At 47.4% G+C, this 27,680-nt stretch overlaps 1 long non-coding RNA gene across 2 annotated transcripts; it reads left to right on the top strand.

The window, feature by feature from the left end:
• Positions 1-4,862: 4,862 nt before the first annotated feature.
• Positions 4,863-10,901, top strand: LOC123570451 (uncharacterized). Of its 2 annotated transcripts, none has more exons than XR_006694619.2 (2): positions 4,863-5,617; positions 10,600-10,901. It is a non-coding gene; the product is annotated as an uncharacterized lncRNA (long non-coding RNA). The 2 variants fall into 2 exon arrangements; XR_006694620.2 differs by lacking the exon at positions 4,863-5,617 and adding an exon at positions 8,462-8,686.
• Positions 10,902-27,680: the final 16,779 nt, after the last annotated feature.

Below are 27,680 nucleotides of genomic sequence, written 5' to 3'. Positions count from 1 at the left end.
TTGCTCAAGCCCAGGAGTTCAAGACCAGTTTGGGAAACATGGCAAAGCCCCGTCTCTACAAAAAATACAAACTTAGCCAGGCGTGGTAGCGCTTGAGTGTAGTCCCAGCTACTTGGGAGGCTGAGGTGGGAGGATCCCTTGAGCTCAGGAGGCAGAGGTTGCAGTGAGCTGAGATCGCCCCACTGCACTCCAGCCTAGGCAGCAGAGTCAGACCGTATCTAAAATAAACAAAACAAAACACAGAAATTGAGTACTCATTTGCTCATGGAGCTAGTAAATAGAAAGACCAGGATTCAGACTCAGGTTTGTATCTTTCAATGACTGTTTTTGTGTTTCCTTGGTTTATTTATGTTTTCTCTTTTAGATTAACTTATATGATGATGTTTCAGAGGACTTTTAGCCATAGTCGTGATAACACCAGCTTTAGAATTCCCTGGATATGCGGCGTGTAGATGTTATCTGTGACCCATGAAGGTAGAGAATGTTTTATCGGCCACTCAACAGCTCTGACTCTAAGATAAAGTCTCTATGAGTTAGGAGGTAAGTACATTACTGCCTACATCACTGCCCCTCTGGGAAAAATGTCAGTTAAGGGGCCACAACACTGGTCCCCTTCCGAGTTGTAATAATGCTTGCATGTCCCTTAACCAGCAGAGGGCAGACTTGTGGTCCCAATGAACAGAAGTGTACAAAGAAACTGCACTTGAAGGTTTAGAACAGGAACGGGAAAGGTTTCAGGAAAATGGCGCCCCCATCATCTGCTTGTGCAGAGGCAGGGCTGTTTTGTGGACAATGTGTTTGATTCTCTGGTTCTTTTCTTTTCTTTTGAGACAGAATTTCACTTTTGTTGCCCAAGCTAGAATGCAATGGCACCATCTCGGCTCAGTGCAACCTCTGCCTCCTGGGTTCAAGCAATTCTCCAGCCTCAGCCTCCCTAGTAACTGGAATTACAGGCGCACACCACTGCGTCTGGCTATTTTTTTTTTTTTTTTTTGAGACTGAGTCTCATACTGTTGTCCGGGCTGGAGTGCAATGGTGTGATCTCGGCTCGCTGCAACCTCTGCCTCCTGGGTTAAAGCGATTCTCCTGCCTCAGCCTTTCGAGTAGGTGGGATTACAGGTGACTGCCACCATGCCTGGCTAATTTTTTTGTATTTTCAGTAAAGACGGGGTTTCACCATGTTGGCCAGGCTGGTCTTGAACTCCTGACCTCATGATCCACCTGCCTCGGCCTCCCAAAGTGCTGGGATTACAGGTGTGAGCCACCACGCCCGTTCCCGGCTATGTTTTTTGTATTTTTTTTAAAGTAGAAACAGTTTCACCATGTTAGCCAGGCTGGTCTTGAACTCCTGACCTCAGGTGACCCGCCCGCCTTGGCCTCCCAAAGTGCTGGGATTACAGGCGTGAGCCACCGTGCCTGGCTTCTCTGGTTCTTTTCAAAAGTGCACAGCCTTCCAGAAGGCTCACAAGTGGACATACCACCTTAGCTCTGTTTTCCCAGTCCTGGTTTATCTTTTTGTATTTTTTTATTTTGAGACAGTGTGTCTGTCACTCTGTCAGGCTGGAGTGCAATGGTGGGATCTTGGCTCACTGCAGCCTCCACCTCCTGGGCTCAAGCAATCCTCCCATCTCAGCCTCCTGAGTAGCTGGGACTACAGGCACATGCCTCCATGCCTGGCTAATTTTTATATTTTGTGTAGAGACAGGGTCTTGCTATGTTGGCCAGGCTGGTCTCAAACTTCTGGGCTCAAGCCATCTGCCTGCCTTGGCCACCCAAAGTGTTGGGATTACAGGCTTCAGCCACTGTGCCTGGGCCTAGTCTTGGTTTTTCATTGTGAAGCTGATCCTGGGCCTGAAAGTATTCTAGGAGCAAAGGCTGTTTCTGCCATGTGGGACACCATCAAGGAGAGGGTTTTCCTCCGCATCCTCCTTTTCAGTAGGTTTTCAGGAGCTCAGTGCCATGACTGCAAAGTCAGACCATGTGTTCAGACCTCAGCATGCTACAAGAGGCCCTAGCACACTACTGGAAGCGGGATGCTGGATCGAGAAGGTGATGGATGTATTAACATGAGGAAAGTCGCTCAGGGTTTTACTTCATGTAAAAGGAAATTACCAAGAGAATCTGCAGCCAAAATCCTGTCCAGACTGAACTTACTCAAATCTTCCCTTTCCCAGGCTTTCTTGCATGACAGCTCCAGGAAGATTCAACAAAAGCCACGCCTTCTCCAAGTTTGTTGCTTCCTGGAGAAACAAGCGTTCACCTGCCGCCTGGCCCTCTGCAGCTCCTTGTAACCAGAGATGTGCATGACAGAGTCATGCCAATCATGACAGCTGTTCATACAGAGGCTTTTCACTCACTGTCCGTGTTACCAACAGTATCTTTGTAGAGTCAAGAGTTTTGTTGTTAAAATTTTTATTTAATTTTTAAATAAAGATGAAGTCTCACTAGGTAGCGGCAGCTGGTCTTGAACTCCTGGCCTCAAGTGATCCTCTTCCACCTCAGGCCTCCCATGTTACTGGGATTACAGGTGTGAGCCACCACACCCAGCCTCAAGCATTTTCTTTCTTTTTTAAAATTTATTTATTTTTATTATTTATTTATTTATTTTTTGAGATGGAGTTTCGCTCCGTGGCCCAGGCTGGAGTGCAGGGGCACGATCTTGGCTCACTGAAACCTCTGCCTCCCGGATTCAAGCAATTCTCCTGCCTTAGTCTCCTGTGTAGCTGGGATTACAGGCACACACCACAACACCAGCTGAATCTTGTATTTTTAATAGAGATAGGGCTTTGCCATGTTGGCCAGGCTGGTTTTGAATCCCTGACCTCAGGTGATCCACCTGCTTTGGCCTCCTGAGGTGCTGGGATTACAGGCTTGAGCCACTGTGCCAGGCCTCTTTTTTTTTTTTTTTTCCTTTTTTTAATTATAGAGGCGGGTTCTCACCATGTTGCCCAGGCTGATCTCGAACTTCTGAGCTCAAGTAATCCGCCTGCCTCAACCTCTATAAATGCTGGGATTATAGGCGTGAGCCATTGTGTCTGGCCTCCTTCAAGCATTTTCAAAATTTCTGCGGAATAGGAGTGGTGGAGGGTGGTATTGGAGCATTTCTCTTCTATCTCGTCTGTCCTCCTCCCTCTCAAATATGTCTGATTATAGTGAAAGTTTCAGGTTGTTGCTAAGCCTAGTATGGTGGTCATTTGGGAGAACCCCAAGAACGTCACAGATGCTGTTTCTCCAATGAAGGCAGAGGGGAGTTCTCACTCCAAGCAATGAGCTTACTCTAGAAACTGCCTAGCTGTTGGATTCCTGCATTTCATATGAGGTTTGAATAACTAGTTCCTTGCAAACAATATGAAAAGACAAAAGTTTCAAGGTTTAGAATCACCATAGCAACGCCCCAGATTCCCTGCCGTGCCCAGGTCTTGGAGTGGTAGGAACGGCTCATGCATTTTTCCGAAATTGGCCAAAGCTTCAAGACCTATGGGGTTTCCCATTTGGTGCTCAGAATGTGAAATTTTTTTTTTTCTTTTTTTTTGAGATGGAGTCTCGCTCGTTGCCCAGGCTGGAGTGTGGTGGCACAATCTTGGCTCACTGCAACCTCCACCTCCCGGGTCCAAGTAATTCTCCTGCCTCAGCCTCCTGAGTAGCTGGGACTACAGGTGTGTGCCACCACGCCTGGCTAATTTTTTTTGTATTTTTAGTAGAGACGGGGTTTCACTGTGTTAGCCAGGATGGTCTCAATCTCCTGACCTCGTGATCCGCCCACCTTGGCCTCCCAAAATGGAATGTGAATTTTTATAGTTGCCAGGCAAAGTCTCCTGTTATATGGGTATAGTGGGTTAAATCGTGACTCCCAAAAGTGATGTCCAAGTCCTAACCCCCAGAACATGAGAAAGGGACCTTATTTGGAGAATGGGTCTTTGCAGATGTAATAAACGATCTTGAGATAATCTTGGATTGAGGATGGACTGTAGCTCCACTGACAGGTGTCCTTTTGAGAAAAAGGTAGAGGGAAATTTGAGACACAGACACAGACACAGGGGAGATTGCCATGAGAAGACAGAGGCAGAGATTGGAGTGAAGCAACCACAGGCCAGCAAGTCACCAATACCAGAAGAAGCAAGGAAGGAGTCTGTCCTAGAGTCTTCAAAGGGAGCGTGGATCTGCTGACACCCAGATTTTGGACTTCGGACCTCCAGAGCTGTAAGAAAATAAACTTCTGTGGTTTTAAGCTCCCAAGTTTATTACAGCAGGCTCAGGAAACTGATACTCTGGATGACTTCTGCTCCTCCACCCCATGCCTCTGCATGCTTGGGTTACAGCAGAGAGTGCTTTCCCCTTGGTTGAACAACACTTTTTTTCTTGAGAAAAGAAAAGAAAACAAAACATAAGGGTAAAGCAGTTTTTGGAAGTGTTACTCAGCCAGCCAGATCATCAGAATCAACTCTGGGAGGAGTGGGCTGTGCCTGGGCCACAAACATCCATCTTAGGGCATTCTGAGAGAGTCATTCTCCCTAACAATAGTTCTGGGCATGGCTCTGTATTTGTCTGTTCTTTCTTTTTTTTTTTTTTTTGAGATGGATTCTCGCCCTGTCACCCAGGCTGGAGTGCAATGATGCAATCTTGCCTCATTGCAACCTCCACCTCCCAGGTTCAAGCAATTCTCCTGCCTTGGCCTCCCAAGTAGCTGGGACTACAGACATGTGCCACCATGCCTGGCTAATTTTTGCATTTTTAGTAGAGACAGGTCTCAAACTCCTTACCTCGTGATCCGCCCGCCTCGGCCTCCCAAAGTGCTGTGATTACAGGCACGAGCCACTGTGCCTATCCTCGTCTGTTCTTGCATTGCTGTAAAGAACTACCTGAGCCTGGGTCATTTATAAAGAAAGAGGTTAAATTGGCTCACGGTTCCACAGACTGTACAGGAAGTGTGGTTAGGAGGCCTCAGGAAACTTACAATCACGGTAGAAGGCGGAGGGGAAACACACACATCCCATGTGGCTGTAGCAGGAGGAAGAGAGAGCGAAGCGGGAGGTGCTGCACACTTTCAAACAACCAGATCTCACGAGAACTCACTCACTATCATGAGAATAGCAAGGGGAAGTTTGCCCCCATGATCCAATCACCTCCTGCCAGGCCCCTCTTCCAACATTGAGGATTATAATTTGACATGAGATTTTGGCAGGGCCACAAATCCAAACCATATCAGACTCCTTGTTTTGTTTTGTTTTTTTTTTCCATGTCTGTCCCTCTACCTGAAGCTCATTTGAAAGCTAGTTTCCATTGCTGCTATTCCTTCCTTACTTTGGTCAGAATCCTCTTTTTGTGGTATCATAAATGGTTTCCATGGAAACAAAAGGTTGGATAGAACAGTGCCAATGTGCATGTAAACTTCAGAATTAAACAAGGGCTGTTGTTTTTGCCTGTCATGGAGTTACGTTCATTCTGAACATGTCACTGGGGACTTTGGAATGTGTATCTATAACTCCCTGATTGTCAACCACATTCCAGCCTGCCTGACTCACGAAGCGTGGAGTGACCCAGGGACATCCCAGCTCCTCATGTCCCACATTCTTCAGGCTTTCTCTTAGTTTTGGCATGTGCATGTAAATGTCAACAGGTGAGGTGAGATTTGCTGTAAAGAAGCAGATGGTCCCACAGGGTAGGCTGTGGGAGAGATGGAAATTCTAGCAGGAGATATCACAGCCAAAGACTAGCAATCTAGGCTTATCATTTGTTTAGTGCGTCAGAACCAGTGAGTGGAGCAGGAAAGGAGACCCAAGGCTATGCGGTTGCCCTCACGACCAGGAGTTTACATTTGCTTCCTGCCAGAACCAAGGACATAGCGGCCGATGTGCACGGACTTTCCCAAGGTTGTTCAGTCACTGGCAAAAACAGGCCTTCACCCAGCCTTGAACTGGGTCCAAGTAACTGAGATGTGCCCCTGGTGGAGGAACCCAGGTGGAGGTTCTGAATCCTGAAACTCTGCATCTTTACTTTACAAGAGATGCTGCCTGGGAGTTCTTACTTCAAAGTCCTAAGTGGGGTGGCCATATTATCACCCCGACTAGAACACTTTTCAGACTGAGAAGAGCCACTATCAATTATAGGGCAATGGCTAGAATCTGGTCTGTCCCTGGAGAAGAGGGACATCTGATAACCCTATCTTTATTTTATTTTATTTTATTTTTTTAGATGGAGTCTTGGGAGCACAGTGGCGCGATCTTGGCTCACTGCAACCTCCCTCTCTTGAGTTGAACTGATTCTTCCGCCTCAGCCTCTCAAGTAGCTGGGACTACAGGCGCCCGACACCAGGTCTGGCTAATATTTGTATTTTTGTAGAGACGGGGTTTCACCATGTTGGCCAGGCTGGTCTTGAACTCCTGACCTCAGGTGATCCACCCGCCTCGGCCCCCCAAAGTGCTGGGATTACAGGCATGAGCCACTGCGCCCAGCCAGCTGTAACGCTATCTTTAGGCCAACTTGAACCCAGCTCCACTATGGAACTCAGTGTCGAAGTGCCCTGGCTTCATGCCCTGGTTCTGGAGATGGGTGGTGATGACGGCTGCACAACAATGTGAATGTACTAATGGCCACAGAACTGCGCCCTTCACAGTGGCTAAACTAGTACATTTTATGTTATGTCTGTTTTACCCCAATGAAAACAAACAGCAAACATTCTGATATTCCTTCCAAACCTGCTGCTTCTGCTGACTCCTCGTTTCAATTAATCGCGGCTCTGTCTTCCATTTGCTGAAGCCAGAGACCTTCCCGCTCTCTCAGAGCCCATGCCTGGCACATCAGCGAATCTTGTTGGCACTGCCGTCAAACACATCCATCTAGGATCTCCCCGCACCTCACGCCACCCACCGTGCTAGTCCGTGGATCCCTGTTTCTCTCTTGGATGTAGTAATAGTCACATAGCTGGACTTCTGCCCTGGCACTTCTTCAGCCCCTTGTTAGAGGAATCCTGCTAAATGTTGGATGATTTACTGCCCACCTCCCGCACCCCCACCCCCACACACATAGGAGCTCCACTGGCTCCTCATAACTCTCGGGGTCCCAGCCTGTCTCTGCCATGACCCGAAAGCCCTCCATCATCTGTCTCCCGCCCCTCCCTCACTGATTCTATCAGCCACCCTCTCCCTGTTGTCGACGCTGCCTCAGCCCCACAGGCCTCCTTCCGTTCCTCAGACTCCCCAGGGATGCTCCTGCCTCAGGGCCTTTGCCCTGGCTATTCCCTCCCGCTACGATGCTCTTCCTGAATCCACATGATTCAGTGCTCACTCCCCCATTCTCAGCCTGTCCCCATATCTCAGTGAGCCCTGCCCAGGCCACCCTGGAAAATCTCAGCATCCCAGGCTGGGCGTGGTGGTTCACGCCTGTAATCCCAGCACTTTGGGAGGCCAAGGCAGGCAGATTGCTTGAGCTCAGGAGTTTGAGACCAGCCTGGCCAACATGGCGAAACCCTATTGCTCCTAAAAATACAAAAATTAGCTGGGCATGGTGGTGCACACCTGTAATCACAGCTACTCGGAGGCTGAGGCATGAGAATCGCTTGAACCTGGGAGGCAGAGGTTGCAGTGAGCCAAGGTTGTGTCACTGCACTCCAACCTGGGCAACAGAGCAAGACTCCATCTAACACACACACACACAAATCTCAGTATTATCCTCCCAGCACTTCTTATCCTCCTGGCTTCCTTTTTTTTTTTTTTTTCCACATTCACACATATGACGATCCAGCATTCTACATATTTTATTTATCTTATTTATTTTCAGTCTTCTCCACTCAAATGTATGATATTTAAGGCAGGGGTTTTAAAATGTCTTGTTCTCAGCCAGGCATGGTGGCTCACACCTGTAATCCTAGCACTTTGGGAGGCCGAGGCAGGTGGATCACCTGAGGTCAGGAGTTCAAGACCAGCCTGGTCAACATGGTGAAATCCCATCTCTACTAAAAATACGAAATGAGCCGGGCATGGTGGCGGGCGCCTGTAATCCCAGCTACTCAGGTGGCTGAAGCAGGAGAATTGCTTGAACCTGGGAGGCAGAGGTTGTAGTGAGCCGAGATTGTGTCACTGCACACCAGCCTGGGTGACAGAGTGAGACTCCGTCTCAAAAATATAAATAAATAAATAAACCAAAAAAATAAATAAAAATAAAATGTCTTGTTCTCTTTTTTCCTCCAGTGCCCAGATCAGCGCCTGATGTACACTTGGCACACAATAACTACTCTTTTTTTTTTTTTTTTTTTTTTCCTGAGACGGAGTCTCGCTCTGTCGCCCAGGCTGGAGTACAGTGGCGCGATCTCGGCTCACTGCAAGCTCCGCCTCCCGGGTTCACGCCATTCTCCTGCCTCAGCCTCCCGAGTAGCTGGAACTACAGGCGCCCGCCACCACGCCCGGCTAATTTTTTGAAGTTTTTAGTAGAGATGGGGTTTCACTGTGTTAGCCAGGATGGTCTCGACCTCCTGACCTCGTGATTCGCCCGCCTCGGCCTCCCAAAGTGCTGGGATTACAGTCGTGAGCCACCGCACCCTGCACAATAACTACTCTTGAAATTCATGAAGGAATCTGGACATTTAGGTGGTTCCTCAGGATCCGCCGCTTTTAGGAAAGATTCACTGCCTGCTGTGTGAGCGGTCGAACCTCTTCATCTGTGCTCAGTCCCCTTGCGATGCTTCTCTAAGGTCGGCCTACGTTTCACTTAATTCAGTGGCTCCCCACTGGGGGCGCTCTTCCCCTTGCAGGGGACATTTGGCAATAAATGAATAAATGGGGACATTTTTCGTTCTTACAAGGGAGGGGAGAGGTGTGACTGGCATCTAGCGGGTAGAGGCCTGAGATCCTGCTATTAATAAATACCCTATGTCATGTTCTGGAAAGCTTCCCATAACAAACAATTATCTGGACAGATGTCAACTGTGCCGAGGCTGAGAACCCCTGATCTACGCTGATGGTGTTAGGAATGATCTAGTCTGCATTTATTAAGAGGGAAGTCTTTTGAGGGCTGTTTTGGGTTGAATTGGGTCCCCCCCCAGTTCATATGTTGAAGGCAAGTCCTATGCCCAGGACCTCAGAATGTGTCTGTATTTGGAGATAGAGCCTTTGAAGTAATTTAATTGAAATCGTTAGGCTGGGCACAGTGGCTCATGCCTGTAGTCCCAGCTACTCGGGAGGCTGAGGCAGGAGAACCAGTTAAACCTGGGAGGTAGAGGTTGCAGTGAGCCAAGATTACACCACTGCACTCTAGCCTGGGCAGCAAGAGTGAAACTTTGTCTCAAAAAAAAAAAAAAAAGAAAGAAATCATTAGGGTGGGTCCTAATCCAATATGACTGGTGTCTTTTTTTTTTTTTTTTTTTTTTTTTTTTGAGATGGAGTCTTGCTCTGTGGTGAGGCTGCAGTGCAGTGGCGTCATCTCGGCTCACTGCAACCTCTACCTCCTGGGTTCAAGCGATTCTCCTGCCTTTGCCTCCCGAGTGACTGGGACTACAGGCACCTGTCACCACACCCAGCTAATTTTTGTGTTTTTAGTAGACATGTGGTTTCACCATGTTGGCCAGAATGGTCTCAATCTCTTGACCTTGTGATGCGCCTGCCTCGGCCTCCCAAAGTGCTGGATTACAGGCGTGAGCCACCGTGCCCGGCCTTGGTGTCCTTTTAAAGAAGGGGAAGTTTGGACATGGGTGCACACAGAGGGAAGATGATGTGAAGACACGGGGAGGAGACGGCCACCTTTTGGGCATGATGATGCGTCTTCAAGTTGAGGGATGTCAAGGCAACCTCTGCAAGCTGCAAAGACAAGGAAGGATCCTCCCTTACAGCCACCAAGGAAAGCATGGCCTTGGGGATGCCTGGGTTTAGATTTCAAGCCTCCAGAACAATGAGAGAAGAGATATATATATATATATATGTGTGTGTGTGCATATATATATATATATATATGTATATTTATTAGAGACAGTCTCTGTCATCCAGGCTGGATAGAGTGGCATGATCCTGGCTCACTGCAGCCTTGACCTCCTGGGCTCAAGCAATGCTCCCACCTCAGCCTCCCAAGTAGCAGGGACTACAGGCACATACCACTATGCCTATAATTTGTGTGTGTGTGTGTGTGTTTTGTATTTTTCTTGGAGATGGGGGTTTCACTATGTTGCCCAGACTCAAGTGATCCTGGCCTCAAGTGATCCTCCCACCTTGGCCTCCCAAAGTGCTGGGATTACAGGCATCAACCACTTTGCCCCACTGAGATTTCTGTTGTTTTAAGCCACCCGGACTTTGGTACTTGGTTAGGGCAGCCAGAGCAAACTAATGCCAGGGCAGAGCCAGTGCTAAATCCAAACTTGATACTAATGGGCTCTATACCCTGTGATGATTAAGGTTTCTTGGAAAAAGAAAGGGTCTTACCAGGACAGTGGTTAGACACTCCCGAGGGAGGGCCAGAATATGTAGTCTGTTGGCCATCATTAGACTCATGACCTGGAGCTGGCCAAGAACACTTGTATACTAAATGTTCAAAGCCACCAGTCATCAAAGCCTTTCATGGGTAAATGACCCCAGCACAAAGTGTTTTTTGCTAATATTAACTTTGGTTCTATTTCAGATCAATAAAGGCAAAAACCAGGAGATCCCATAAATCCCACTGAGCCTGTCATAGCTATCAAATTATACCCAGATAAAGCTTCTAGTGGCTAATGACATGGCCATCACCCAGCGTGGACGTGGACAGGAGGGGCTCTCCGGAGCATCTGGTCTGCCGTGGAGCCACTTGTCACGGAGTGTCATCTGGAGGCTCTGTGGCTCTAATGGAGGGTGACGCTTTGAACGCGATTATCTCCCCCATAAAAAAATAAATAAATAATAAGGATAATTTAAAAATAAACAAAGATCTGGATTTGCAGGCTACTTACTGTCCCAGGACCGAGATTAATGGCCAGTGGCAAGTTTTCGTGAAGATCTTCTGTAGCCTGATTAGCCGTGCTGGGAGTCCAGAGAGATAATGTCTTTTCACATATAAAAGATCCTATTGATTTCCTGTTAGTATTATCCCGAAAATGTGCGGTGTATATCTATGAAGCAGAGACAATCTTCCATCACTTGTTTTATGGGAAGAGAATGGTTATTGTATCTCTTCTCATAAAATATAATCTCTTTTTCTCTTCCAAAATCTACTCATCCCTCTGGGAATTTCCACTTGTAATCTGTGCAAGTGAATTGATTTTTTTATTTTGTTTTATTTTTTTGCATGTGCAATATGCACATATTTTTATATTTGGCTTCTCTACATTTTCTCATTGTTCTCTGGAGTCTGGCTTTTCTAGATTGTTATTTGAGGTTGTTTAAAAATAAGTAAAAAAAAAAAAAAGTCAGTCCCATTGAAACACGCACAGCCATGTACCCGACAGCGGGTGGCAGGTTCCTGTGACTGCTCCCACCGCGGGGCGCCACCTTTCTCCCCCGTCCGGGGCTGGCGTTTTTAAGTTCCTAGGAGGGCTTCGGAGGCAGTAAGAGGTTGCCCAGTGGGTTCCAATAGGATGCAGATGCAAAATACCAAGTCACTGAATGAAGGAAGTGCTCTTCCTGCTGACTGGGGTTCTCAGCGTTACGTCTGGGCATTTCTTCAGGATCAATTAAGACGCAAGGGCAGAGTCCTGCATATTTAAATACTGTGCCCTGAGTAGTGGCTTCCTAAGCTAATGAGTTTGGCTGAGAAGACCCCAGCAATGCAGTCCTGTCCAGATCTTAAACAGAAAGCTTTGCAAACTGGAGCTCCAGCTATGAAGCTAGTCCTTGTGGTTCTGCCTGCACCTCTTTATTAAGGTAGCTCCTCCTCAATTCTCCTACCTACAACCGCCGCACACTTTGAGGTCCAACCCCTCTACAAGCATCTTCCACACTTTCCGCCGGCCACTGGTTTCTCTCCCTTCCCTGAGCTCCTGCAGTAGTTAGGGATTGTACCATCCCGGTCAGCATTTAATTACAACCACCTTTTTTGCTCTCCACTTACTGCACCTGTGCTATTTTACAGCGCTATGTGCCGGGTCTTCCAGATTCACCTTGTTCTCACTCCTTCCGCTTCCACACTATGCCTGGGGCCTATCAAATTTATTTTGCATGATTGACAGATGATTTTTAAATATCTATATAATGGTTATATTATATAGCATAAATATATAGTATAAATTATAACATAAGTATGTTATATTAACATATATAGTATATATTATAACATGAATATATAAGGTAAATATAAATCTTGATGCTATGGTTCCCCGAATTCATATGATTCATAAGAATTGTAATCCCTAGTACCTCAGATTGTGACTCTATTTGGAGACAGGGTCTTTCAAGAGGTAATTAAGTTAAAATGAGGCCATTAGGGTGGGCTCTAATCCCACACGACTGCTGTCTTCATAAGAAGAGATTAGGGCTGGGCAAGGTCATTCATGCTTGTAATCCCAGCATTTGGGAGGCCAAGGTGGGAGGATCACCTGAGGCCAGGAGTTTGAGAACAGCCCGGCCAACATGAAGAAACCCCGTCTCTACTAAAAGTACAAACATTAGCTGGGTGTGGTGGTGTGCACCTGTAGTCCCAGCTGCTCGGGAGGCTGAAGCAGGGGAATCACTGGAACCCGGAGGCAGAGGTTGCAGTGAGCTGAGATCATGCCACTGCACTCCAGCCTGGCAGACAGAGTGAGACCCTGTCTCAAAATAACAACAACAAAAAACAAAAACAAAAACAATAAAAAGGGATTCCGTGGGGTGGCAATGAGGCCAGAGAACACTGACGTTCTATCCCAGATGCAATGACAACAAAAAGTCCAAAAAAGTCACACAAAGCTAATGGTCCTTGCTCAGGAAACACTTAAGCCAGCAGAACCCATAACGCTTTTATCTAGACTTCCTAGAACTGTACTCATTGCTAGGGATAAACTCAATTATCAAAACTCATTGACTCTGAAATGTAACTTGCATATACTGCTGCCCGTTCCAATTCATCAGATAGGCAGCTGTTCCACAGTTAATGTAATCACTCCTTGCCACGTTATTCATCTGTTTTCTACGTATGAAAGGATGACAGCGTGGGTTCTTTGATGCAGATGTGGACATTTGCCAGGTCACATCTGGCCAGGGGTTTGTCACACCACGACTTCATGAGGAAATCAATTCCCGTTTCCTTCAGCTGACCTTAGGGCCATCTTCACAGTCTTGATTTTCTAGATTGTAATATAAATAATTAAATTTCAGCCCATATGATTTATACAGTGCTGTTTCTTTTCTTTCTTTTTTTTTTTTCTGAGACGGAGTCTTGCTCTGTCGCCCAGGCTGGAGTGCGGTGGCGCGATCTCTGCTCACTGCAAGCTCCGCCTCCCGGGTTCACGCCATTCTCCTTCCTCAGTCTCCCGAGTAACTGGGACTATAGGCGCGCGCCACCACGCCTGGCTAATTTTTTGTATTTTTTCAGTAGAGACGGGGTTTCACCGTGTTAGCCAGGATGGTCTCGATCTCCTGAACTCGTGATTCGCCTGCCTCAGCCTCCCAAAGTGCTGGGATTACAGGCGTGAGCCACTGCACCCGGCCACCTATGTGCTATTTCTTTCAGAAGTTAACAGCACATAGTGCATGTTCACAAGGTCCCCACAAGCAACAAGGGGAAGGTCTATAACTCTGTCCAGCTTTTGGGTATAGAGACATTCATAGAAAGAGGAAGAGCTGGGCATAAAGTCCTATCCATCCACTCCTAGGGTTGCAGGTTACTCTCCAAGCCACATTAGCAGAAATGCCACTGGGCCAGGGCTAATTGCCAAGCAATCACTCCCAGGCCTTCGCTGGGGTCTTGTGCATGGTACATGTCTCTCCTAAGTCTGTGAGAATTAAGCTAAAGTCCAGGTGGGCATGGTGGCGCATGTCTGTAGTCCCAGCTACTAGGGAGGCTGAAGCAGAAGGATTGCTTGAGCTGGGGAAATGGAGGCTGTGGTGAGCTATGATTGCACCACTGCACTACAGCCTGGGCGACAGAGTGAAATACACACACACACACACACACACACACACACACAGCTAAAGTCCTGCAAAGTTTAGCACGAATTTCCTTGGACCTTTTTTGCTTCAGAGGCCTGGGCAGAGGGTTCCCCAAACACGGGACTTTACTGCTTTCTTAAATGTGCCTTTCAATATTCAACATCAATCTGTGAATCCACAGTGGATTTTAAAAAATTTTAATTTTGGCCGGGCGCAGTGGCTCATGCCTGTAATCTCAGCACTTTGGGAGGCCAAGGTGGGTAGATCATGAGGTCAGAAGTTCGAGACCAGCCTGACCAACATGGTGAAACCTCGTCTCTGCTAAAAATACAAAAATTTGCTGGGCGTGGTGGCGCGCACCTGTAATTCCAGCTACTCAGGAGGCTGAAGCAGGAAAATCGCTTGAACCTGTTTTTGTTTTTTTTTTTTTTTTTTTTTTTTTTTTTTTTTTTTTGCGAGGGAGTCTCGCTCTGTCCCCCAGGCTGCAGTGGAGTGGTGCGATCTTGGCTCGCTACAACCTCCACCTTCCGGGTTCAAGCGATTCTCCTGCCTCAGCCTCTGAGTAGCTGGGATTACAGGCACACGCCACCATGCTAATGTTTTCGTATTTTTAGTAGAGACGGGGTTTCACCATGTTGGGCAGGCTGGTTTTGAACTCCTGACCTTAGACGATCCGCCTGCCTCGGCCTCCCAAAGTGCTGGGATTATAGGAATGAGCCACCATGCCTGGCCTTAAAAACGTTGTTTTTTGAAACAGGGTCTCACTCTGTCACCCAGACTGGAGTGCTGGGGTGCGATCATAGCTCACTGCAGCCTTGAACTCCCAATCTCAAACAATCCTACCACCTCAGTATCCCAAGTAGCTGTTACTACAGGCATATTACCATACCTGTAAATTTTTTTTTTTTTTTTTTAAGACGGAGTCTTGCTCTGTCACCCAGGCTGGAGTGCAGTGGCACGATCTCTGCTCACTGCAAGTTCCGCCTCCCGGGTTCACACCATTCTCCTGCCTCAGCCTCCCGACTAGCTGGGACTACAGGCACCCACCACCACGCCTGGCTAATTTTTTGTATTTTTAGTAGAGACGGGATTTCACCGTGTTAGCCAGGATGGTCTCGATCTCCTGACCTCATAATCCGCCCGTCTCGGCCTCCCAAAGTGTAAACATTTTTTTTGCAGGCCAGTTGTGGTGGCTCATGTCTGTAATCCCAGTATTTTGGGAGGCCGAGGCGGACAGATGACCTGAGGTCAGGAGTTCAAGTCCAGCCTGGCCAACATGGTGACACCTCGTCTCTACTAAAAATACAAAAATTAGCTGGGAGTCGTGGTGCATGCCTGTAGTCCTAGCTGCTCAGGAGGCTGAGGCAGGAAAATCGCTTGAACCTGGGAGGGGGAGGTTGGGTGACAGAGTGAGACCCTGTCTCAAAAACAAAATTTTTTTTTTTTGAGACTCCTGGTCTCAAGCAATCTTCCCACTTTGGCCTCCCAAAGTGTTGGGATTACACACATGGGCCAGTGGATATACTAAATGCCATGAGACAAATGAATCAAGAAAGTGAGGCTAAATTTTCCCCATCAAAATATGCAAGCTCTTCCTCATTACATGTCTCCTGCCTGTCCCTCAACCTGCCAACACACACTAAGATTTTGGGACTCAGATCCTTATCTATTTTCGGAGAAAAAGGTGATTCCCTTGGAATCCTGAAACAGATGGATGTTGTGTTGAAATGTGGGTCTCCTGCTTCTCTGAAGGTACAATTCTTTTTCTTGGAAGGTTCCATAACTAGATTAATGAGTCAGTATCATCTAGTCTGATTATCTGTTTCATCAGAGATTTGTCATAGATTTCCTATGTTTCTGATCAGTTACCATGGATATTGCTTTTGTTATCACGGTTCTCAGTAACCAAAGGCTTCCCTTTTGTGGGCTTCACCCGCTGTAAAAATTAATCTGTGCAAAGCTCTCAGGATATACCTTGTTTGTTTGTTTTTAATTCTTTGTAATAGAGATGGAAAGATTGCAGGTCTGGGATAGTGGTAAGGAGGGGAGCTGAAATAAATTTCCATATGCTTGTTCATTATCAAACATTTGCATCTCATCTTCAACTCCATGCATACATTTCCAGTGTGGTTTATGCTTTGGAGACATTTGGCTCTGAGGGTGCTGGGGTTTGGAGACAATCATTTCCTTCCTCTTCCTCTCATGCTCATCTCATCGCAGTAGAATTACTTGCTTTGCTGTCTTCTTTCTTCCCTCAATAATACTGTAGATTCAAGTTATCATTGTCTCCCCAAAGTGACTCAGGGCACAGAGAGTTCTCAACATGTGTTCAGCGAATGAATGGCTCTTTTCTTGTATTTCTCTCCTCTTACTCAGCTGAAAAGTGCAATTACATCTAAGATCCCTGTTTAAGACAGAACTCTTCTGGTTGTAAGAAAAACCAAAAGACACTCAAGGAACGGGAGACTGGTGGGTGAAGAAGGAGATACCCAGGCACAGGAGCCCAGGAAAAGCCAGACAGGCGAATTGAAGTCTTACAGCCACAAAAGGACACTTCTGGACCCAGGGCTGCCCCAGGGGCCGCGGGAGCAGGAGTGTGTGGGTTTCCCTCGGGTGTTCTGCCCTTGACACAGTCATGGGCTCCTTCAGGCCTCCTGTTCCCTGCTCTCTCCTGCTGTGTCTCGCCTGTCAGTCTACATCTACTTTATACACTCATTCAATCCACATTTTTTCTCCCTCATAGCTTCAGTTGCACAGGGCCCACTGTGGCCTCTCTTCTTTCTCTATGTTATAATGTTTAAAGGTCAACTTTTTTTCCCCCAAGTTTTATTTTAGATTTGGAGGTACATGTGCAGGTTTGTTACACTGGAATATTGTGTGATGCTGAGGTTTGGGGTACAATGGATCCCATCACCCAGGGGGTGAGCATATTACCCAGTAGTTAGTTTTTCAACCCTGTCCCCCTCCTTCTCCTCTCTACTCCTCTCTAGGAGTCCCCAGTGTCTTTTTTCTTTTCTTTTCTTTTTTTAGACAGGCTCACTCTGTTGCCCAGGCTGGAGTGCAGTGGCACTCTGGCTAACTTCCCAGGCTCAAGTGATCTTCCCACCTCAGCCTCCCTAGTAGTTGGGACCACAGGCATGCACCATCATGCCTGGCTCTTTTTTTTTTTTTTTCATTTTTAGTAGAGACAAGGTCTTGCTATGTTGCCCAGGCTGGTCTTGGTCTCCTCAGGTCAAGTAATCCTCCCACCTCCACTCATCAAAGGTCTGGGACTACAGATGTGAGCCAACAGGCCCGGCCCCTCAGGGTGTATTGCTGGCCTCTTTATGTCCCTGAGTACCCAAATTTTAGCTCTCACTTATAAGTAAGAACATGTGATATTTGATTTTCTGTTCCTTCGTTAATTTGCTTAGGATGATGGCCTCCAGCTGCATCCCTGTTGCTGCAAAAGATATGATTTTGGAAGACGGAACAATTGAGGTCAGGAGTTCGAGACCAGCCTGGTCAATATGGTGAAACCCCATCTCTACCAACAATACAAAAAATTAGCCAGGCATGGTGGTGCATGCCTGTAATCCCAGCTACTCGGGAGGCTGAGGCAGGAGGATCACTTGAACCAGGGAGGTGGAGGCTGCAGTGAGCCGAGATCGTGCCACTGCACTCCAGCTGAGTGACAGAGTGGGACTCCATTAAAAAAGAAAGATATGATTTTGTTCTTTTTCACGGCTGCGAATGTCAACTTTTAACATTACCTGCCCCATTCTCTCAAGCTTACGGTTTCTTCCTTCAAATGCCCTAGGCAAGAAGCTGATTGGTCCAGCTCTTTTTTTTTTTTTTTTTTTGAGACGGAGTCTCACTCTATTGCCTAGGCTGGAGGGCAGTGGCACAATCTCTGCTCACTGCAACCTCCTCCACCTCCTGGGTTCAAGTGATTCTCCTGCCTTAGCCTCCAGAGTAGTTGGGACCACAGATGTGTGCCACCACATCCGGCTAATTTTTGTATTTTTAGTAGAGACGGGTTTCACCATGTTGGCCAGGCTGGTCTTGAACTCCTCACCTCAAGAGATCCCCCCTCCTCAGCCTCTCAAAGTGCTGGGATTACAGGCATGAGCCACTGGGCCCGGCTACCTCATCTTTCTAAACCAGGGTGATGCACAGTCCCTGGATTGGCTGTTCTAGGTCAGGGGGACCCACAGTCCTATCAAATATGGCTAAGGGTCAATGTCATATGCTATGAAATACAGCTGCCCATAGACAGTTTTCACCAAAGGATAGGCGGGGCACGGGGACTGTCATTGAGAGTGGTCGGCAGCACTCTGCATTGAGCAGCAGCAATGTGGTGCAGTGGTTTGACCCCAGCTGGGTGGGGACGGGCTGCTGAAGCCAATCAAGCTAATTCCACTCCTTCCCCTTGCTTGTTCTTGGTCAAAGAATCTGAGGTTGGGCCAGCAAGTAGCATTCCTCTGTGACAGGGAGTGGTTCAGGGATGGCTCTGCAGATCAGTTTGATGTTTTCTCAAGGACATTGCTGGGAAGGAAATGTCCTTGTTTGTAAGGAACGGCCTTAGGGAGAAGTGGTCTGTCTTCCTTCGGACACTGCTGTGCACAAATAAATGGGAGAGCCCCAAGCTGCGGCAGCTATTCTCGCTTCTGCCCCAAGGATGACATCACTAGCTCAAGAGGGCAGGACTCAGAGCATGGCAGGGAAACTGAGGCAGAGCCGGTGGATTAGCTAGGTCCGAAAGCCCACCCTTTCTCTCGGCCTCCAGTCATTTGATCCAACAAATGTCCTTATTGTTTAAGCCAGTTTTGGGCTTTTGTGATTTGCAGCTGAAAGCATGGCTGGGAGTAGGGGGCGGGCTGGGTAAGGGGTGCCTGTGGGCCTGGCAGGGAATGTATAGGGTATGATTTCAACTGTTGAATTCTGAATATTATGCAGGGGGTGGGCCAGCTTCACAAGCAGCCAGCTGGGAAGTCACAGAGGGCCCAGTACTTGGCTTAATGTTTTGCTGTCTTAAAATTCCTATTAATTTTTTTTTTTTTTTTTTTTCAGAGATGGGCTCCAGCTCTGTTGTCCTGCCTGGAAAGCAGTGGTACAATCATAGCTCACTACAGCCTCAAACTCCCGGGTTCAAGCAATCCTCTTGCCTCAGCCTCCCAAGTAGCTGGGACTACAGGCGCACACCATCATAGATGGCTAATTTATTTACTTTGCAGAGATCGGGTCTCAGTATGTTGCACTGGCTTCTCTTGAACTTGAACTCCTAGGCTCCAGTGATCCTCTGACCTTGGCCTCCCAAAGTGCTGGGATTATAGGTGTGAGCCACCATATCCAGTTATACATTTTAACAAGGGGCCTGCATTTTCATTTTGCACCAGGCCCTACAAATTCTGTAGACAGTTCCAGGCAGGTGACAGAGCATTTAGAAAAGGAGTGTGTAAACTGTAAAGCACTATACAAAAGCATCCTGTCCTTCTCTCCAGGGACAAAAGATACTATGTGAGCCTCCCATGACTAGTTTCATGGGTCTTCCTGCCAGCAAACCTCCCATCCACACGCTCCAGCTGTCTGCTGCCTGACCTCCGAAGGCCTGCACAGACAGCAGGTCAGCTCCGACCCACTGTGTTCCCATAGGAACGTGGAGAGATAGGTAGATAATTCATCATCCATTGAAGTTTGTTTTCCGTTTTTGGAAGTTTTGGGAAGTATAAGACCAAAGTTAAACTATTTAATTAACAGTTAAACAAATGAGTTAAGCAAACACACACACACACACACACACACACACACACACGCGAACTACTATGTTTGCTGGGCCTGAATTAAAATCTATTGGTCTGGGCCAGCCATGGTGGCTCACGCCTGTGATCCTAGCACTGTGGGAGGCCGAGGCAGGCGAATCACCTGAGGTTGGGAGTTCAAGACCAGCCTAGCCAACTTGGTGAAATACCATCTCTACTAAAAATACAAAAATTAGCCGGGCGTGGTGGCTCACGCCTGTAGTTCCAGCTACTCGGGAGGCTGAGGCATGAGAATCGCTCGAACCTGAGAGGCAGAGGTGACAGTGAGCCGAGATCACGCCACTGCACTCCAGCCTGGTGACGGAGCGGGACTCTGTCTCAAAAATCTATTGCTCTGTTCGGAATCTTCCTCTGCCTTTTAGGGACCTACTTTAGACTCATGGGCCCGACTATCCTACCTTTATCCTTGTGTGCATGTGCTTTTCCCCACTGAACGTGGGCTCCTGTGTCACAGGTGAAAAGAATGGCTGTCTGATTCAGCCTGTCCCTTCATCCTGCGAATGTGGTTCCTATGAGTGAGTGTTACTTTGGAGATAATGAATGCATCCCATTTAGTGCAAAAATATACCTTGTCACCGGTCACATGGCAAATGTAACCATAAAAAGTTTAAAATGCTATTATTTAAAATTTATTTTCTCATAAAAATTGGTTCCTGAAATGATCATAATTTGAAGAACTGACTTCATAGTTATAATACATTGTGCCCGGGCCCATGTCTAAGGCTGGTAATCCCGGAGCCAAGGAGGAGATCTCAGTCCTGGTTAGGACTGAGTAGCCTCGGTCCCTATCACCCCCTCCTTTACAGAGCCTCAATTCTGTGTCTGTTTCATTTGCCTCAACCCAAAATTGTGACTGCAGATGAGCCCATTTTACACTATTGCCTCTCCATTTCCAAAATGGCTTTTTTTTGGAGACAGGGTCTCACTGTTGCCCAGGCTGAAGTGCAGTGCTGTGATCTCAGCTCACTGCAACCTCTGCCTCCCAGGCTCAAGTGATCCTCCCACCTCAGCCTCCAAAGTAGCTGGGACTACAAATAGGCATGCACCATTATGCCTGGTTAATTTTTTTTTTTTTTTTTTTTTTTTTTTTTTTTTTTTAGAGAAGGGGTTTCGTTAAGTTGGCCAGACTGACCTCAAACTCCTGGGCTCAAGCAATTCTCTTGTCTTAGTGTCCTGAGTAGCTGAGACTACAGGTGCACACCACCATGCCTGGCTAATTTTATTTTATCTAATTTTTTTGTAGAGACAAGGTCTTGCCACATCATTGCCCAGGCTGGTCTTGAACTCTGAGGCTCAAGTGATTTTCCTGCCTCGGCCTCCTAAAGTGCTGGGATTGCAGGTGTGAGCCATGATGTCTGGCCTCAAATGGCATTGTGTGTGTGTGTGTGTGTGTGTGTGTGTGTGTGTGTGTGTGTGAAGTTTGCAGGTTTAGAGACTTTTCTCCCAGTGGACTTTAGTTCTCTTAGGTAAAGGAAAGGGCATGATGCTGGCTGGAATCCTCAGGATGAATGTCCCATTTGTGCTTCATCAGTGGTTCCTGATCTTACTTTGGGGACTCCTCCTTCCCCCACTCCAGCGATTGTCCGACCTGAGAGTCATCGAAGTGTGTGGATTCAGGAGGTCTGTGGTCACCATTTAGCAATCAGCCATGGTATGAGAAATCTCCATTGCTCTGGTGCAGGGGAGGGTGGGGGCGCCCCGATAGAGCGGCACCTATATTCCTGACAGTAATAAACACGCTTGTCCCTGCTATGCATGACACGGCGCAAGCCTGCTAACAACTGCAGCTTAAGGAGAGCAGGGTTCTGTGCTGGGAACCCTACAGATGCATAATTTCTTTTCTCTTTTTGACCCTATGTTCCAAGATGCATAATTTCATTATTAGTATTATTATTATTTTTGAGACAGAGCCCAGGCTGGAGTGCAGTGGCACCATCTTAGCTCACTGCAACCTTCCCCTCTTGGGTTCAAGTGATTCTCCTGCCTCAGCCTTCTGAGTAGCTGGGATTATAGGTGCCTGCCACCAAGTCTGGCTAATTTTTGTATTTTTAGTAGAGATGGGGTTTCACCATGTTGGCCCAGGCTGGTCTTGAACTCCTGACCTCAAGTGATCCACCCACCTCGACCTCCCAAAGTGATGGATTACAGGTGTGAGCCACTGCCCGCTGCCAATTTCATTAATCTTTGTAACTATCCTGTGGGAAAGTATATGCATTTCCTACTCCTGTTGTAACCAATCATCACAAACATAGTGCCCTAAAACAGCACATCCATTTATTATCTTACAGTTATGGAGGAAACAGGTCTTACTGGACCAAAATGAAGGCATTGGCAGAGCTGCGTTCCTGCTCTAGGCTCTGTAGGAGAATCCCTTTCCTTGCCTTTTCCAGGTCCTCCAGGCTGCCCACATCCCTTGGTTTGTGGTCCCCTCCTCCTCCTCTTCAAAGCCAGCAGTGCTGCCTCTTCACATCTCACTCTGACTTTGGCGGTTGTGATCCCATCTCCTTCTCAGACTCTGACTCTCATGCCTCCCTCTTCTAAGGACTCTTGTGATCCCACTGGGTCCACCTGGATGATGCAGGAGAGTCCCCATAATTCAACATCTTTCCATTTCGTCACATCTGTAAAGATCTTTTGGGGACCGGGCGAGGTGGCTTTCGCCTGTAATCCCAGTGCTTTGGGAGGCCAAGGCAGGTGGATCACCTGAAGTCAGGAGTTTGAGACCAGCCTGGCCAACATGGTGAAACCCCGTCTCTACTAAAAATACAAAAATTAGCCGGGTATGGTGGTGCATGTCTGTAATCCCTTACTTGGGAGGCTGAGGCAGGAGAATCACTTGAACCCGGAGGTGGAGGTTGCAGTGAGCCAAGATCATACCACTGCACTTCAGCCTGGGTGACAGAGTGAGACTCAGTCTCACCAAAGAAAAAAAAAAAAGACCTTTGTGATATGAAGTCACATATTCACAGGCTCTGGGGGTTAGGATATGTATTAATACATGGTTGTGGGCCATTATTCTATCAGTCACAGAAAGGTGATAGATACATAAACAAACTGAGGCTTAGAATGACCTGCCCAAGGGCACGTGGTTGATGTGGAACACCTGGGATTTGAATCTAGGTGTTTCAGACACTGAGGCTTACTCATTTGGGTCAGTGTGTACCCTTTCTGCAATGACACTCTTTCCCCCAGTGGTTAGTGGGTACCTGTACTCCCCAAACCCACTTGGCAGCACCCAAACTGAGTAACATTCTTTCACACCTGTATTAGGGTTCTCTAGAGGGACAGAACTAATGGAATATATATATATGAAACATATATATATAATGGAATATATATATTATATATAATGGAATAGATATTATATATAATGGAATATATATGATATATATAATTGAATATATATTATATATAATATATATATAAAATGCATATATAAAAAGGGGAGTTTATTAAGTATTAACTCACACCATCACGAGGTCCCACAACAGGCCGTCTGCAGGCTGAGGAGCAAGAAGAGCCAGTCCGAGTTCCAAAATTGAGGAACCTGGAGTCTGATGTTCGAGGGCAGGAAGCATCCGGCACGGGGGAAAGACATAGGCTGGGAGGCTGGGCCAGTCTCTCTTTCCACATTTTTCTGCCTGCTTACATTCTAGCCGAGCTGGCAGCTGATTAGATGGTGCCCACCCAGATTGAGGGTTGGTCTAATTTCCCAGCCCATGACTCAAATGTGAATCTCCTTTGGCAGCACCCTCACAGACACACCCAGGATTCATACTCTGTATCCTGCAATCCAATCAAGTTGACATTCCGTCTTAACCATCACAACACCTGATATAAAGCCACAGGCCGTTGGCTCTCAAGCCCACCTGTATGGTAAGGCAGGGTTCAGAAAATGTTCCTCAGTCCCCAAACCAGGACCTCACCACACTCGAGTCACTACTGCCAACCCTGAACTCCCATCCCTATTTGCCCTCTGTGCCTGGCGGAGGGGTGGGGGGTTTGTTTTGTTCCTCAAAGTGTGGTCCACAGGCCAGGCGTCGGCATACCTGGGCACTTGTTACAAAGGCGGGATATTGGCCCCACCCAAGATCAGCTGAATCAGAATCTGCTTTGTAACCGGAGCCCCCAGTGAGTCCCGTGCACAGTGGAGTTTAAGAAGCTCCTCCCTCCAGGACCATGCTCCACCTGGGCTGCCCTTCTCACACCTATTTCTCTCCTTCTTCTGCCCCCTCCGCAGGTGTCTCGGCTTGGATTCCCGCAGCTCGGGACGACGCATTAGGGAAATGTCTATGTTGCTCTTTCTGCCTTAGCTTCTTGGAGTTGGCAGCAGAAGAGGCCCCTCCTGGCAGCGCTCAACTGGGCCCTGCAGCTGGCCTGGGGAGGCCTCTCTGTGACCACACGCGCAGGGTCTGGGCTGGTTCCCCTTGCCGCTGCCTCTCTCCTGGGTGGACAGTGGTCTAGAGCTGTGATGGGGGCCCCGTCCTTCCTCCTTCCTCTCGCCTCAGCAAGAGGCAAAGGCGAAGGTGTGAATTGACTTTGACCTTGGTGTTTAGGCAGATCCCTCTCACTCTGAAAGTGCTTCAACATGTTGGCCTGGTACGTTCCGAGCACTGTGCAGTTTTGGCAGAGTGGCCGAGAAGTATTTTTAGTTCCTTCCTCCTTAATGTTTGCCAGAAAACCACAGTCATTACTCATGAGGAGGAGAAGTTTCCTCCCTCCCAGGCTCCAGAAGAGTCCGGGCTTGCCCTCAGATGCCCACTGAGCTGCCCCTGCCTGGGCTTCTAAGCTGTCTTTGAAATCAACATAATGCTAACACCTACAATAAAGCAGGATGCCATATATTTTTTAATAGCCTAAGACCTGAGCTTTTTTTGTTAATTAATTTTTTTTTTTGAGATGGAGTCTTGCTCTGTTACCAGGCTGGAGTGCAGTGGCATGATCTCAGCTCCCTACAACCTCCACCTCCTGAGTTCAAGCAATTCTCCTGCCTTAGCCTCCCGAGTAGCCGGAACTACAGACGCGCACCACCACGACCAGCTAATTTTTGGTATCTTTAGTAGAGACGGGGTTTCACCATGTTGGCCAAACTGGTCTCGAACTCCTGACCTCAGGTGATCTGCCCACCTCGGCCTCTCAAAGTGCTAGGATTACAGGCATGAGCCACCATACGTGGCCTTTTTTTTTTTGAGACAAGGTCTCACTCTGTCTCCCAGGCTGGAATGCAGTGGCAGCATCTCAGCTCACTACAACCTCTACTTCCCAGGCTCAAATGATCCTCCCACTTCAGCCTCCTAAGTAGCTGGGACCACAGTCATGTGCCACCACGCTTGGCTAATTTTTGCATGTTTTGTAGAGATGGGGTTTCATTATGTTGCCCAGGCTGATCTTGGACTCTTGAGCTCAAGTGATCCTCCCTCCGTGGCCTCCCAAAGTGTCGGGATTACAGGTGTGAGCCAGCTTGCCTGGCCCAATTTATTTGTTAAATTTCTAGTAAAATATACATATAATAAAATGTACTATTTTAACCACTTTTTTTTTGAGACGGAGTCTCGTTGTGTCACCTAGGCTGGAATGCAGTGGCGTGATCTTGGCTCACCTCAACCTCCACCTCCCGGGTTCAAGTGATTCTCCTGCCTCAGCCTCCCGTGTAGTTGGGATTACCGGCATATGCCACCACGTGTGGCTAATTTTGTATTTTTAGTAGAGACAGGGTTTCTCCATCTTAGTCAGGCTGGTGTCCAACTCCCAACCTCAGGTGCCTCCCATAGTGTTGGGATTACAAGTGTGAGCCACTGCGCCAGGCTTATTTTAACCATTTTAAGTATACCATTCAGTGGCATAAGCATATTCACAGTTGTGCAGCTATCACCACCATCCATTTCCAGAGCTCTTCATCTTGTGAAACTGAAACTCTGTACCCATTAGACAAGAGCTCCCCATTCCCCCGCCACCCCCTTACCCTCTGGAAACCACCATTCTACTTTCTATGAATTCCATGACTCTACTTCTCTCATGTGAGTGGAATTGTACAAATTTTGTCCTCTTGTGACTGACTGGTTTATTTCCCTTAGCATAATGTTTTCAAGGTTAACCCATGATGTAGTGGCCTAAGCTTCTAAAAAAAAAAAAAAAAAAAAAGACCAGGCACGGTGGCTCACGCTAGTCATCCCAGCACTTTGGACTTCGGGAAGCTGAGGAGGGTGGATTACCTGAGGTCAGAGTTCGAGGCCAGCCTGGCCAACATGGTGAAACCCCATCTCTACTAAAAATAACAAAAATTAGCCGGGCCTGGCAGTGGGAATTTGTAATCCCAGCTACTTGGGAGGCCGAGGCAGGAGAATCACTTGAACCTGGGAGGTGGAGGTTGCAGTGAGTCGAGATCTTGCCACTGCACTCCAGCCTGTGTTACAGAGTGAGACTCTGTCTCAAAAAAAAAAAAAAAAAAAAGCCACTAATTTAACTGATAAGTCACTCATTTAATTGATAGGCTGGGCACAGTGACTCACACCTGTAATCTCAACACTTTAGGAGGCAGAGGTGGGAGGATCGCTTGAGCCCAGGAGTTTGAGATCAGCTTAGGTAATATAGCTAGGTCCCACCTTTCCAAAAAATAAATAGATGAGACAGGCATGATAGCGTGTGTCTGTAGTCTCAGCTACTCGGTGGGAGGCTGAGGTGGGAGGATCACTTGAGCCCAATAAGTCGAGGCTGCAGTGAACTATGATCACACAGATTCACTCCAGCCTGGGTGACAAAGCGAGACCTGGTCTCAAAATCAAAAACAAAAGCAAAAAACCATGATTGCATTTTTAAATTTTAGGGCAACCAGTTTCTGGTTAGTCCTAGCACCTCTGCTAAGGTAGGGCAGCATTTGCTTTCAAAAAAGGGATGGCAAACCAGAAGCACACCAAAGGCAGCTCCCTACCACTTCTGCTCCTTGGGAATGGTCTGGGGAAAGCCAGCTGGGCACCCCTCCCCTCCACCCAAGAGAGTGAAGAAATCCACAGGGTTAGGGCTTAGACAACTTTGCACAAACTCAGGGGCCCCCAATTCCCTCCGCCAAGGACAAAGTTCCTGCACCTTCAGCATCTTCAATCATAGTTCCCTGTGTGGATCTTAGTTTTAATGGCAGTACCTTCTAGACCACAAGGGACGCGGCTCCCTCAGAAAAATCTCACCATTGGTGGAGGGATAATAGCCTTAAGGATCTAGTTCAGTAAACACAGGATTCTTTTGTGATGTGCTTTCCAAACGAGGCACACACTTTGGGATTAATTAAACTCTTTTCTAGCTGCTTGCCAGGGTAACCTTTCTTTTATGCTTCTTAGGGGGGCACACAACGTAAAAAGTCAAATCTATTATGTTCATGACTCGGAGGGAAAGATCCGGGACAAAATTACCTTACACACCATTTTTTTTTTGGTTGTTTTTTTCTTTTCTTAAATTTCCTGAGTACTGGATCAAATGGAGAGCTGTCTGAGCTGTATGCTAGCTAAGCAACAGAGTCAACCCAGGAGAGGAGCGGTTTGGAATTAAAGCGATAGAAGCTGAGGGGTGGTGACACTGATGACAGCATGAACCCCTAATTTTTTGGCACGCTCTTGGGGGACAATAAGGAGGTACGTGGGAGCTGAGTGCTGACTATTTAAGCCTTGGCCCATGTGCTTATTCCAAGCGTGCTGCATTTTTGAGTGCATGACATTTAATTAATTTTACAGTTCATTCTTTTCACCATTCCGTTTTTGACACTGTCACTCTCTGATGTCTCAGCTGGTTGGGAAAAATCTGTATCAGTCATTACCCTTGCTCAAGCCCAGACTGGGTCATCCGGCCACAGCAGGACATGCAGTGGGGGAAC

Source organism: Macaca fascicularis, chromosome 1, assembly GCF_037993035.2.
Source record: "Macaca fascicularis isolate 582-1 chromosome 1, T2T-MFA8v1.1".
Classification (NCBI taxonomy): domain Eukaryota; kingdom Metazoa; phylum Chordata; class Mammalia; order Primates; family Cercopithecidae; genus Macaca; species Macaca fascicularis.
This window is presented reverse-complemented; position numbering and strand designations above follow the sequence as displayed.